This window comes from Saccoglossus kowalevskii, chromosome 15 (assembly GCF_978046115.1).
Source record: "Saccoglossus kowalevskii chromosome 15, keSacKowa6.1, whole genome shotgun sequence".
Classification (NCBI taxonomy): Eukaryota; Metazoa; Hemichordata; class Enteropneusta; family Harrimaniidae; genus Saccoglossus; species Saccoglossus kowalevskii.
Window position 1 is genome coordinate 23,849,052 of NC_140655.1, and position 14,588 is coordinate 23,863,639.

General features: G+C 34.4%; 1 long non-coding RNA gene across 1 annotated transcript; it reads right to left on the reverse strand.

The window, feature by feature from the left end:
* Positions 1-4,861: 4,861 nt before the first annotated feature.
* On the reverse strand, positions 4,862-5,191 carry LOC146734271 (uncharacterized). Its single transcript, XR_014931713.1, has 2 exons — positions 5,012-5,191; positions 4,862-4,945 (listed from the first exon to the last, which is right to left on the reverse strand). It is a non-coding gene; the product is annotated as an uncharacterized LOC146734271 (long non-coding RNA).
* Positions 5,192-14,588: the final 9,397 nt, after the last annotated feature.

A 14,588-nucleotide genomic window follows, 5' to 3' on the forward strand; every position in this document is an offset into this window, starting at 1 on the left:
TTGATTTTATTAAAAATACCCGAAGCTGAACTTTCTAGTAGCTGATTAAATTTATGGGATGCTATATTTACATTATTATTTTAAATTATGAATTGTGTTATTAAACTTTCTTTTTATGCTGATCTATCATGGTATTTAAAAACAGATAATTTATCCCATTTCCACTTCGCATTGACTCAAATTTAGTATGTTCATGTTCATGTTGTGTAGTGTGCTCATTAAGTAATGTTGAAATTTGGCTAGGATCTGAATATGTAAAACTGTGAACTTTGAAACATTTCAAATTTGTTGAAAAGATCAGTTGTTGCTAAGCCATAGTCTACCACAGTTACCATTCCAGTGATAACATGTGTAGTTTCCACAAATATCACCTGCTATGCGACCATTTAGATTCTCAAGTTACAATATTTACAAAGATCACATAATAGTTTACCATAGCTGTTTTTGTTTTTATGCATGTTACAGCGGCCCAAATTAGTAGTATCTATCATATAATTTTGAGGTAGTGGTACATGTCTTGAATAGTCACTTTGGATGAAATCATGGAGTAAACCAGTTCTTGCATTTATATCTCCCATTATTGAAATAGAACCCTTTGAATCCATCTCTCTAATTATTTTTTCTAACCGTTCAAAAAATGTGTCTGAGTTGGTATTTGAATTTGCTGGTGGATTGTAAACAAAACATATTTGTATATCTGTGGGTGTATTGAAAAAATGTTTTTGTAGTTTACACCAAATCATATCTCCGTGATCAGTATTGTCAGCCCGCCACGTTTTTGCTTTTTACGTACTATTGAATGGTCCCAGTATTTGTCAATTCAATGTTTTTATTTTCATTCGTTAACCTCGTTTCCCCTAAGCCAATTATTTTGTCTTTGTTTAAACCCTGTAGAATCCAATATCGAATATATATAGCTATTTTTATTGTATTCTGTTTCTTTAAGTTCTTTTCGTAAACCATTAAAAGCCTACTCATGATTTCAAATATCCAGAACATTGTACAATATAGCAATATAAGGATATTGACTTAACAAAGTTGGAGGCCACAGCTTAATTTTCAAGAAAATCATCATTGTATTTAAGTGAATAGTGTACATTTTGGCAGTATTATAGTGCTTTTGTCATAGGTTCCTGTGGCAAAGATAATGTAGGCTGGTGACATAGGCTAAAAAATTATAGTATTGTGAATGATGGGGTACTTTTTGTTCTAATTTATTTCAAAAATCTGGGTTTTAAGACGTGGCAAAAAATTTAATTATTCTTTAACGTTGTACTCTATGGAATTGTTCTGAAAATAACGATTTTTGAAAGATATTAGAACAAGTTTCTCAAAATAAGTCACTGTAACACACAAAAGTAATACCTTCATGATTTTATACAATAAACCAATGAACATTTTAATGCAATTTATGACCAACTTTCTCACAAATTATGAGTAGGCTGCTACCTTACGACTTCCTAAAGCAACATTAAATTGGGAAGAAAAATTAGCATATTCATAAGATTGATGATATACTCATGTGTATTTACTGGTAAAATTGATTTAAAATCGATTAGATACCATCTTGACATCAATACCTCTTAAATAATGTCACTCTATCTTTTTCTTTTTTCGTAGATGTACATTGTACCACTTTGGTTGTACTGCCCTAGTTGTAGCATACCTATTCCATTTGATGTTAAGTAATTGAATATATATTGTTAAGACCAAATATAAAAAAACTCAAGGTCAAGCACCTTGCCACACAAAAACATATATATTTGTTTATTTACTATTTTTTAGATGTTCCATGACTGTTCCACTGATATCTAAAGAACCATTTATTAGATTTTGATGAAACTTGGTGCATAGATGCTCTGGGCCAATGCGCAGCTTTGATTAGGTTTTGGTAGATATCCATGCATATTGATTACCTAATTTGCATGATAATTTTTAGCTGTCCCATGACTGTTCCACTTATATCTAAACAACCACTCATTGGATTTTGATGAACCGTGGTACATAGATGCTCTGAATTAATGCTAGGTTTTGATTAGTTTTGGGTAATAATCTGTGCATATTAATTACCTAATTTGCATAATGATTAATCAATTTTTGGCTTTTCCACTGATATCTCAAGTACTAATCATCACATTTTAATAAAACTTGGTACATAGATGTCATAGGACACTGCACAGACCTGATAGTTTTTAGGGTAATATCGGTACATATTAATTACCTAATTTACATAATTAATTTTCAGCTTTTGATATTTCAAGTAGTAATCATTACATTTCAATGAAACTTGATACATAGATACTCAAGGACTATTTAGACATTAATTATTTTGGGATAAATATTTGTGCCTATTAATCACCCTATTTGCATAATTAGTTAATTTTCAGCTTTTCCACTGATATCTCTAGTATTAATTATCACATTTCAATGAAACTTGGCACATAGATTCTCTATGACTATGCAGACATCTGATTAGTTTTGGATAAAGATTTGTGCATATTAATAACCTAATTTGCATAATTAGCAATTTTTTTTAGCTTTCTCACTTATATCACAACTACTAATCACTCCATTTCAATGAAACTTAGTACATAGATGTCATAGGACAGGCACAGACCTGATAGGTAATTATTATGTACGGATATTAACCTAATTTGAATAATTAATAAATTTTAGCTTTTGATATTTCAAGTACTAATCATTATTTTTCAATGAAACTTGTTACATAGATGATCTAGAACTATACTGATACCTGATTAGTTTTCGCTAAAAAATTGTGTATATTAATGACCTAATTTTCATAACTAACCAATTTTCAGCTTTCTCACTTATATCACATATACTAATTAATTCATTAATTCATTTCAATGAAACTTTGTCTATAGAGCTACTCTAGAACAATGCACAGACCTGCTCAGTTTCAATAAAACCTTGTACTTAGATAGTCTGTGCCAGTACTTATCTTATTTAAATGAATCTTAGTATGTATGTACTCTAAAGCAATGTGACCATTAGTTTTGGGTTTATATACATTCATAAGTAATTTGTGTAATAATTAACTTTTCAGCTTTCCACTAATTTAGTTAGAATTAATCATCACATTATAATGAAACTTTTTACATATGCACCCTGAAACAATTTACAGACCTAAATCTATGCATAATAATTGCTTAATTTGTATAATATTCCTTTTGGCAATCCACAGACATGATTAGTTGAAAAAATGCATATTGATTATCTATTATTAGCCTATTTCTGATGACGAGTTGAAAATCAAAAAATTTGGCAATAACGATAAAGCTTAAAATAAAAGATATAAATCTGGATTAAACTCATTGACTCGCCTATTGACTTACATAAGCCTGCTGCACTATCTAGAACTACAATTTATGTATTACGTATTAATAGCCCATGTGCTTACATCAATGACAACAAAAGCAAAAAAAATATTTAAATGGTCCATTATACATTAATAGTTTATATGCACTTCTACTGGAGGTACACTTTCATTAGGGCAAATACCGGTACCATTTGAAACTAAGATTATAACATTTTGTGTAGTACTAATTCTTTCCCTGCAATGTGTATTTTTAGCCCCTGGCAGAAAATGGTCCAGGGACTTACTTTTTCGACTTCTTCTTGAAAGTCTGATATGCACCTTAGATTTGTTTATTTCATGATGATATATTTTTTTTTCAAAAATAGTTTTGTGCCAGGCGAAAGTTCTGGACATTGAATATCACTGTTTTCTCTCCTGAATTTTGTGTGTACGTGTAAATTGCAAGTGCTAGTGCTGACATATAATGATGATATATTTGATTCTTCAATTTTGATGAATATTTTTGTAATTTTTATTGAAAAGTGATATTTTCAACTTCTTGTTGAAAACCGCAAATCAGATTGCTTTGATATTATACATATAGGTACTACAGGCTAGCCTCTGTCAGATTTGTTCATTTTGTGATGATATTTTCAATTCTTTAATTAAAATGTGTGTTGCTAACAGCAGAGCTATCATAGTTGAGAGGCTGCTTGTTTCTTGACTTTAATGTTGTCATACATCATTTCATCTTTCAGGTATATATGCTATGCCATTAATTGTAAAGCTTTATAATTAACGGCAGTATAGTTACAATCAAGTATTCACCAAGCATACTACATTTTGACTTCTTTCTGCTTTTTACCACTTGCCAAACATAATGATTGTCTGTGTGTCAGGTGCCACAAAAGCAATGACTTGTATGCTTGTGTTCAATGAAAAACCTGCAGCAACTGGGAGCATATAAAGTGTGTTTCTCAGTTAATATTTTTCATGGCAAAAAAGAACTAATATGTCCATGCATGTATTGTTTGTTATACATTGTTGAAATAAAAATAGTTTGATTTCAGTATGTACATCAAACTGAAATGTCCACACACACAAATCACTCAGTTTAATGAAGATCGTTCTTCATGGCAGAAGCATGAAAGAATGTTTGCCATTTAAGTTTGGACCATCAACACTTAATTATTTGTTACTGAATAGTCCAAATTTAAAATGTGTGTCAGGGGTCACATATTTGACATTGTTGCTAGTGTATATTTGTTTTTGATGTCAGTGTGTGTTACTTTATATTTTCAACCATTTCCATGATCAACAAGTGCACTATTATAGTTCAGCATATTAAAGTTCAGCAATTTATACAATTGGAATTTAGCATCACAAAACATGCATGCAATCATGCATATAGAAAAAATATCATTCAGGAAACTAATGTTAACATTGGTTAATATATCTGCCCAATCATTTCATACAGAAACTTGGGTTAAGTCAATTTTGACCATTTTTTTTAACATTTTAGACTCTTCCATTTGACCCTAATTTGTTTTATTTTTGTTGTACAGATCACTAGCTTCAATCTGTTCAATCATATGAAAAGATGAATTTGACAAAATCTATTCCAAACTCGTTCAACCTGTTCAACCAAATGAAAAGATGAATTTGACAAAATCCATTTCATCTCCGTTCAACCTCGTTCAACCACGTTCAACCTGTTCAACCAAATGAAAAGATGAATTTGACAAAATCCATTCCCTCTCCGTTCAACCTCGTTCAACCACGTTCAACCTGTTCAACCAAATGAAAAGATGAATTTGACAAAATCCATTTCATCTCCGTTCAACCTCGTTCAACCACGTTCAACCTGTTCAACCAAATGAAAAGATGAATTTGACAAAATATATTTCATCTCCGTTCAACCTCGTTCAACCACGTTCAACCTGTTCAACCAAATGAAAAGATGAATTTGACAAAATCCATTTCATCTCCGTTCAACCTCGTTCAACCACGTTCAAACTGTTCAACCAAATGAAAAGATGAATTTGACAAAATCCATTCCCTCTCCGTTCAACCTCGTTCAACCACGTTCAACCTGTTCAACCAAATGAAAAGATGAATTTGACAAAATATATTTCATCTCCGTTCAACCTCGTTCAACTAGGTTCAACCTGTTCAACCAAATGAAAAGATGAATTTGACAAAATTCACTCCAAACTCGTTCAACCTCGTTCAACCACGTTCAACCTGTTCAACCAAATGAAAAGATGAATTTGACAAAATCCATTTCATCTCCTTTCAACCACGTTCAACCTGTTCAACCAAATGAAAAGATGAATTTGACAAAATCCATTTCATCTCCGTTCAACCTCGTTCAACCACGTTCAACCTGTTCAACCAAATGAAAAGATGAATTTGACAAAATTCACTCCAAACTCGTTCAACCTCGTTCAACCACGTTCAACCTGTTCAACCAAATGAAAAGATGAATTTGACAAAATCCATTTCATCTTCGTTCAACCACGTTCAACCTGTTCAACCAAATGAAAAGATGAATTTGACAAAATCCATTTCATCTCCTTTCAACCACGTTCAACCTGTTCAACCAAATGAAAAGATGAATTTGACAAAATCCATTTCATCTCCGTTCAACCACGTTCAACCTGTTCAACCAAATGAAAAGATGAATTTGACAAAATTCACTCCAAACTCGTTCAACCTCGTTCAACCACGTTCAACCTGTTCAACCAAATGAAAAGATGAATTTGGCAAAATCCATTTCATCTCCGTTCAACCTCGTTCAACCACGTTCAACCTGTTCAACCAAATGAAAAGATGAATTTGACAAAATCCATTTCATCTCCGTTCAACCTCGTTCAACCACGTTCAACCTGTTCAACCAAATGAAAAGATGAATTTGACAAAATATATTTCATCTCCGTTCAACCACGTTCAACCTGTTCAACCAAATGAAAAGATGAATTTGACAAAATTCACTCCAAACTCGTTCAACCTCGTTCAACCACGTTCAACCTGTTCAACCAAATGAAAAGATGAATTTGACAAAATCCATTTCATCTTCGTTCAACCACGTTCAACCTGTTCAACCAAATGAAAAGATGAATTTGACAAAATCCATTTCATCTCCTTTCAACCACGTTCAACCTGTTCAACCAAATGAAAAGATGAATTTGACAAAATCCATTTCATCTCCGTTCAACCTCGTTCAACCACGTTCAACCTGTTCAACCAAATGAAAAGATGAATTTGACAAAATTCACTCCAAACTCGTTCAACCTCGTTCAACCACGTTCAACCTGTTCAACCAAATGAAAAGATGAATTTGACAAAATCCATTTCATCTTCGTTCAACCACGTTCAACCTGTTCAACCAAATGAAAAGATGAATTTGACAAAATCCATTTCATCTCCGTTCAACCTCGTTCAACCACGTTCAACCTGTTCAACCAAATGAAAAGATGAATTTGGCAAAATCCATTTCATCTCCGTTCAACCTCGTTCAACCACGTTCAACCTGTTCAACCAAATGAAAAGATGAATTTGACAAAATCCATTTCATCTCCGTTCAACCTCGTTCAACCACGTTCAACCTGTTCAACCAAATGAAAAGATGAATTTGACAAAATCCATTTCATCTCCGTTCAACCTCGTTCAACCACGTTCAACCTGTTCAACCAAATGAAAAGATGAATTTGACAAAATCCATTTCATCTCCGTTCAACCTCGTTCAACCACGTTCAACCTGTTCAACCAAATGAAAAGATGAATTTGACAAAATCCATTTCATCTTCGTTCAACCACGTTCAACCTGTTCAACCAAATGAAAAGATGAATTTGACAAAATCCATTTAATCTCCTTTCAACCACGTTCAACCTGTTCAACCAAATGAAAAGATGAATTTGACAAAATCCATTTCATCTCCGTTCAACCTCGTTCAACCACGTTCAACCTGTTCAACCAAATGAAAAGATGAATTTGACAAAATTCACTCCAAACTCGTTCAACCTCGTTCAACCACGTTCAACCTGTTCAACCAAATGAAAAGATGAATTTGACAAAATCCATTTCATCTCCGTTCAACCTCGTTCAACCACGTTCAACCTGTTCAACCAAATGAAAAGATGAATTTGACAAAATCCATTTCATCTCCGTTCAACCTCGTTCAACCACGTTCAACCTGTTCAACCAAATGAAAAGATGAATTTGACAAAATCCATCCCCTCTCCGTTCAACCTCGTTCAACCACGTTCAACCTGTTCAACCAAATGAAAAGATGAATTTGACAAAATCCATCCCCTCTCCGTTCAACCTCGTTCAACCACGTTCAACCTGTTCAACCAAATGAAAAGATGAATTTGACAAAATTCACTCCAAACTCGTTCAACCTCGTTCAACCACGTTCAACCTGTTCAACCAAATAAAAAGATGAATTTGACAAAATCCATTTCATCTCCGTTCAACCTCGTTCAACCACGTTCAACCTGTTCAACCAAATGAAAAGATGAATTTGACAAAATCCATTCCCTCTTCGTTCAACCTCGTTCAACCACGTTCAACCTGTTCAACCAAATGAAAAGATGAATTTGACAAAATATTGTTCATCTCCGTTCAACCTCGTTCAACCACGTTCAACCTGTTCAATCAAATGAAAAGATGAATTTGACAAAATCCATTCCAAACAAATAAATGAAGTGGGTATGTATAAAGCTGTGACTTTAATTAACAGATTATAACTGGTGGTGTCCCAGTTGCATTTGGAACCCAAAACAAAACTATCGAAACAATAATGTTAAGCACGGCTACTGCCGAACATACACAGGTGACTAAAATGATCTAAATTAAAGTCAGTTATAATAAAAACATAACCAGTACAAATAGTGTACCTGACGTCTGCAACAACCACCTCACCAATAGCTCTAAACGTGCCCATCTAGTGCCTCTCCCTATACCTTCTTTGTGTCATTGCAGTTATTTGGAGGGGCATGTTAAATTACATTTGGGGCTGGAGTGATAGGGTGATTGTTCAGGTTCCCCCAAAACTTTCCCTTTCATGGCTTTCACATACAACCCTACAATTTTTTTTCAAATTTTAATATGCAAATAAGGTATTTTCAAACTGGCCAATGATATCTGAGTTCCGAGCTGCTGCAGATCAGCTCGTTATTTTTATTGCGTTCGACTTCAGAGTACGCGATTTACGCGTTGTTCAGTGACTGTTTCAATGGTTTATTGTGTGTCATTGTTGTATCTAATTCGAGTTTCACTGATTTTGTTTGACTTCCGTCATAGTTTTGTATAAAAATAACCCAGTATATTTCTATTTATTCCTAATTTCAGGAAATGGAAAACACGAGATCGGTCAGAGGTTGCCGATCTAGGGATGCCAAGCTCTTCAGAGAAATTGTCATTATCTTCGTCAAAATGTTCTCCTAAAATAGCTTCCCAGTCGTAATTATCGTCCTCAGATTCGCCAAATTTTTCCATAAATGCCATTTTCGAAGTTCACTGACAACTACTGTCGTCTATGCCACTTTCTGTGTTTATGTCTGGCGATGCTTCGCGATAGTTGGTTGTAATATGAATAGATCTCGCGTTATTTTGTGAGATCTAATAATAATCTTGTTGCTCCGCAACGTTTACTCGGTACGATAAGAACTGATAACCTAAACAGACTTGGTACGCATTACTTCAAAAGAAAACGCCGCGTTGCGAGTCTGTTGTATTACTAGTCTGAGTTTTGACCAAAGGTTTAATTAACAGGGTTAACCTTATCATATTCAGTGCATTGTTTACATAATTGCTTACAATTAATCTATTGTGCATTGAATTTTACAAACAAAATTTGATATCCTTGCACTGTTAGAAAATTCTCAATTGTAAACAAAGAAAACATTAAGGCCCTTCCTCTAATTGTACAAACATAACCCCTATCGATCGAGCTTATCTCGTTTGTTTTCACCCAGATTGTACAAAATGCAACTGCACCTATGTGACGAAACAGTCGACGTTGAACCACATCGGTAATTACTGTTAAATAAATCCAAATTTATGCATTTTCCTATTCGTCACTTATTTAGCAATTACCTACCAGTTTTTAGATCAGGAAAGGAACAGTTCACCTATCAAGGACACAAGTTTGAGTTGAGGTAAATGCAGATGTTGATTACCAGAAACGAATGTTCTGTATTCCCGAGCCTACATTCAAATTGCAGTTATCAGGCTAAGCCACTTTTGTTTAAAACTTTCCTTTCAAATATATATATTGCTCACAGCTGTTTTTACAAAAAGTCTTCACTTAGCTCCCTCATTGTGTTCTATAACAATACCTTTCGAAATTATTTGACTATAAGTTTGACTGCAGTGCAAGCTACATGTTTTTAACATCAACACTTTAATTTTTTGTGTCAGTCCATTTCCATTTATAAGTTTGCTGAACTATGGAAGGTCCTAACGGAAGGAGCCACAACGCCTCTCAAGTGGCCACTTAAGCTTCTTAACAGGCTTATTTTCTTTTGTTTCAACCCAAGTTAATTCTGATGAGGACATTGTCTAGCTCATCTTTGATGTCGATGATAGTTTGCGATTGTTTACACAAGTAACGAGCTAGCGGAATATGATACAACCCCGCCGATTTTTAAATGTGACCATAAAATATATGCGCATCATGAAACTACGGTCATCACACATGCGCACACGGTTGGTTTAGGTGTGACAGGTCAAAATACGTATTTCACAACCGGAAATTCAACAGATGAACGTTTGACTTCACAGATTTCACATGTTTTAGTTATTAGCAACTGTAACAAGAACGAGATTTCAAGTGTCTACAACAAAAATTCCTAAGGACTCCTAAAAAATATTATCACAGAGAAAGTGTCTAGGCATGCCCTTCTTTTGATACTATCTTTTCTGGTGGTGTTCGCCGTTGCCCGGTGGTCGAACATTTCAATAGTTTCGGGCGTCAAACCCATGCAATGACAATGGTTCCATTGAAAAATGCAGTCGTTATTATCACAGGCAATCATTGATTAAGTCTCATCACTGTTACAAATACAAAAAGGTTCACGATAGTTCATCAATTCTTCTCCAATCGATGTTATATCTGCTAATTTTTCATTAAAGTTCGCCAAGACCTCCGGAAACAACAGCATTCAAACTAGACGCCATTGTCAGCATTTTACATGCGAGGTTCGTCTATCGCTTCCGAACATGCTCCGAGTATTACCGAATGCTCGAGACTAGCGTAACCCATTGTACGAAGGTGTTAAGAGCTAACAGAACCAATGTTTGTGAACAAATATTGACAAACGATCATGGGGCAAAGCTAAAACAATAGCGTCGTGGCTCCTTCCTTTAGTACCTTCCATGGTTGAACGTGTGCTAACGTCTATGTACACTCCATGGTTAAACCATAGACCCTCTAACATTTCATCGGGCAGGACCAAAATACGATGAATTTACCTCCCAATCTACCGCATTATTTGGATACTTCTCTCAATACAAACTATCTTTTACATTTTAATGACATATCAACGACGTAGTAATCAGAAACGGGTCACCAAATATGACGGCCAAATCCCCGAGTCAAACTGAACTGTGTCCGGTACACGAGAACATAATTTGTTGAACGTATTTTCCGTAAAGAAAGACTGCTACTTCCAATAAAAGTGACCACTTTTTAGCAAACATGTTCAGTTATGACATATTGTAATTTTAATAAATTCGAATGAAAACAATTGTGAGAAAACAGGTCACATGCTGAAACTTAGCGAAACACCAGCAAACAGTTCGCAGTAGCGTGACAAGGATTACGTCTGTAGCATGAAGCGAAAACAAAAGTGTAGTGGTGGCGCGTTTGTTTACGGTGTGACGTCACCCGGATGTTTCACAGCAGGTAGCTGTTAAATCCTATAATCGTTGCCAAGTTACATCGTACATCTTCAACACGCAATGACTTTGATCTTTACCGCAGTTTCCTATCCCTCTGTTAGAGGGTCTATGGTTAAACGGGGGAGTCGTCACCTACGCATGCGTCAGGTGGCCATAGCGTGCCATTGTTTACAAACAAGCGTCTACCCATGAGTCTTTGCGTTGTTAGCGTGTTTTGTTATCGTCGCTTGGGACTGATGATTAATTAATTTATTTATACTTATTTTCCCATTGTCACATTTTTAATGTCATTCATTGTACATATGAACTTTGTCTGAAATAAATAATAATGTCGTATCGTGCACAACACTATTTGTTTTGCTTATCGCCCAGGTTACATTATATTGTTATTCAGGTTGTACATCGTCTTTGACCCCATGATTTATAGTGGTGGTTGAGCGCGTAGCGGGCGACCAAATGCTGTTTAGAATTGGTGAATCAATAAACGCTGCTCGGACCAATAAATATAATATACAATAGATAATATTTGCAAATCCTTGTTCTAAGTAAATATTAAAAATAACTCACGTCTCAAGCTATGGCTATTTATCGATATTACTTTTTATTTGATCTCGCAATAACCCAGTTGAGTAAAGAATATAATTTTGTGAAAAGTTTTGTATTTTGTACTTATATTATCTCATTTATTGCCAGAACATGATTTGTTATTAAAAGGAAATAAAAAATATAAATATATATTCAAAAAAACGTAAGCTCGGCTTTAGCTAATATGCTACTGACCCCAGTGGTCAATATATATTAGTGATTACTAGGGAAATGCTCAATAACAAACCATCAAGAAAATAAATAAATTTGTAATCGAAATAAGTGCTGTATTTTTCGTTTGTATTTATTTGAGGTAATATATTATTTCGAACTGGTTGCTAAGGGTTCTTAGGTGTCAAAATATTTACTTAGTATAGTGACAAGTAATGTTTATGTTGTTTTATTGTTTATTGATACGGTTACTAGGAACACCCTCAACTCACTTATCAATGATTGTTGATCTTATCCACCTGTTAGCTTACCTATATGTGTTTTTGTTGTTGTTACAATAACTAATATGTATACAAATGGTCACGGTCACATGACCAACCGATGACTTCCAACATATGTACAAGAGAATAGAACACTCTGACTTACATGTGCACTTTTTTGTATTATATAATGGTAAAGCACTTTTAAGCAATGGCGTGTTCATGATTGCTTGGTCTATTTGTCAGGCAAAATATAATGTCCCAGAACATCTACACATCATTGATGAAAGAAAACGATCATTTAGATAAAAAGTTATGGTGGTTTTAAAACTTAATCTTATTTTTTTTTAAATTGTTTAAATACTTTTTTTATAATTTTTTTATTTCAGGCTAAAAGTTTAGAGTAATGCATGTAACTCAGAATATTGTTTTTCTCTATATTTATTATAGAAAACTGGCAGAAAAAAACATTACCAAGGCAAACTCCATTTATATACAAAACTATATACTAGTAAACAAGTGACTTGACGTTCGAAAAAGTACCACTGTCCTAAACAAAAATATCAAATCAATCAGGCTTGCAAACTATAGAAAATTATTGATGTCGTTGGAAATATGATAGAGGTCTAACCTACCTATCAAGTAACAGCCGGGCTGACGAATCAAAGCAAGCAATGGGAAAAGGAATTTACAAGAAGTCAAAAAAATACATATATTTTTCAATAAAATTAATAAAAAATAATGTGAGAATTAATGAAATCGTCATGGAGTAACAGAATTCCATCGAAGGTTACAAAGTATCGAATCAATTATTCTGGCAGTTCTTCACAAAAGAATCGATTTTAAAAACGCATAATTAACGCATAATTTCTAAAACAAATGATTATAACGCATTTCGTGACAATGTTACGAATGAAGTGTCGTATTCAGGAAACTTTGACTCACTTGGCAGATAACATTTACACATAGAGATACCAGGCCCGACCCAAATGAACGTTAGTTTCATCCAAAATGTATGCTGAGGTCACACCTCGCTGCCTCTTTTTCTTACAAAATCATACAAATATACAATAGTGATATCGGACTACATGATTCTATACACCTCCACACATATTCGCCAAATGTAAGTCAATCGTTTTCTGCTTAACAGCTCAAATCAATTTACATGAATAAACAATCACTCTTTATGCACTTACAAACTCATGTTAATATGATACCTCGGCATAAAATGTAGTATTTTGTTGCGAGGTACAAACCACAATATATCTAACTGTTTCGCAATACAATTCACTCCTCGAGATATCGCAAATTAAACATTTTAATTAAACCTACATAATTCCCTATTCCAGAATTACCGACAGACGCCATGTAATTATTTTGCGCATGTGCAAACTACCAGCCAACAGGCGAGGGTAGATCATCAATATAAAAAATCAAAAAAGAACAATAGACATGTAACCCCGGAAGAAGTAAGTAGCATATTCAAAACGGTGTTAAAAACATAGCAGAATGAAGAACTATACAATACAGCTACCAGTTGGGCGAGCAGTGTACTGCGTTAGGAACATTCGAAATCTGCCTTCCCCTATTGTTTGTTGACGTCAGGTCACGCAAGCATACAAACGATAAACGCACAAACGCTATCAATTCAGGAATCGGATATTCAAGCATTTCTCAATAATTCACATTTCACGCAACGCGAGACTTCGCGAGAACACGCTTGATCCTAGCAACGACAGTCATCACAAAGCACATATATTTTGCCGGCTAGACACAGGACCATCTCAATCTTATTCCAGTTACCACAATACAGGTAGAACTACGAATTGTGTGAACAAGAAACTTCGGCCGCTGCCGAAAGATCGAAGATCAATGTTTGGAAAGCGGCCGCGGCGCAAAAACTTGTCTGTGGTAAGTATCAATTGCCGCGAATTTCGCTGATAGCGGGATTCTATCTATATCTGTCATCTTGCTATTTTTTGTAGTAAAAGAATAACGTAAAAAAAAATAAAAGGAATATTGTGTCATGTTAATGTCGAGATTAATAGTAATTATGGTACGAATTTCCACACGACACATCAGCGAGTGAGTTAACAAGATTCCAACGATATAAATTCATACTTATTTCTTATGCGGCATGCAATAAAAAGACTATGCCCCTATGCTGCTTAACTTCGTCGACTTTTAGGGCTTGAACAATATATTCACAAACATTGTTTTCATATTGTGCTATGTGCTATGTATTACTAATTATATATATATATCGTTTATAATTCTTTCTTTAGAGTTGCATTGTTGGTGGAGATTAATCATTAACCAACACTACACAATCAGTGTACACATT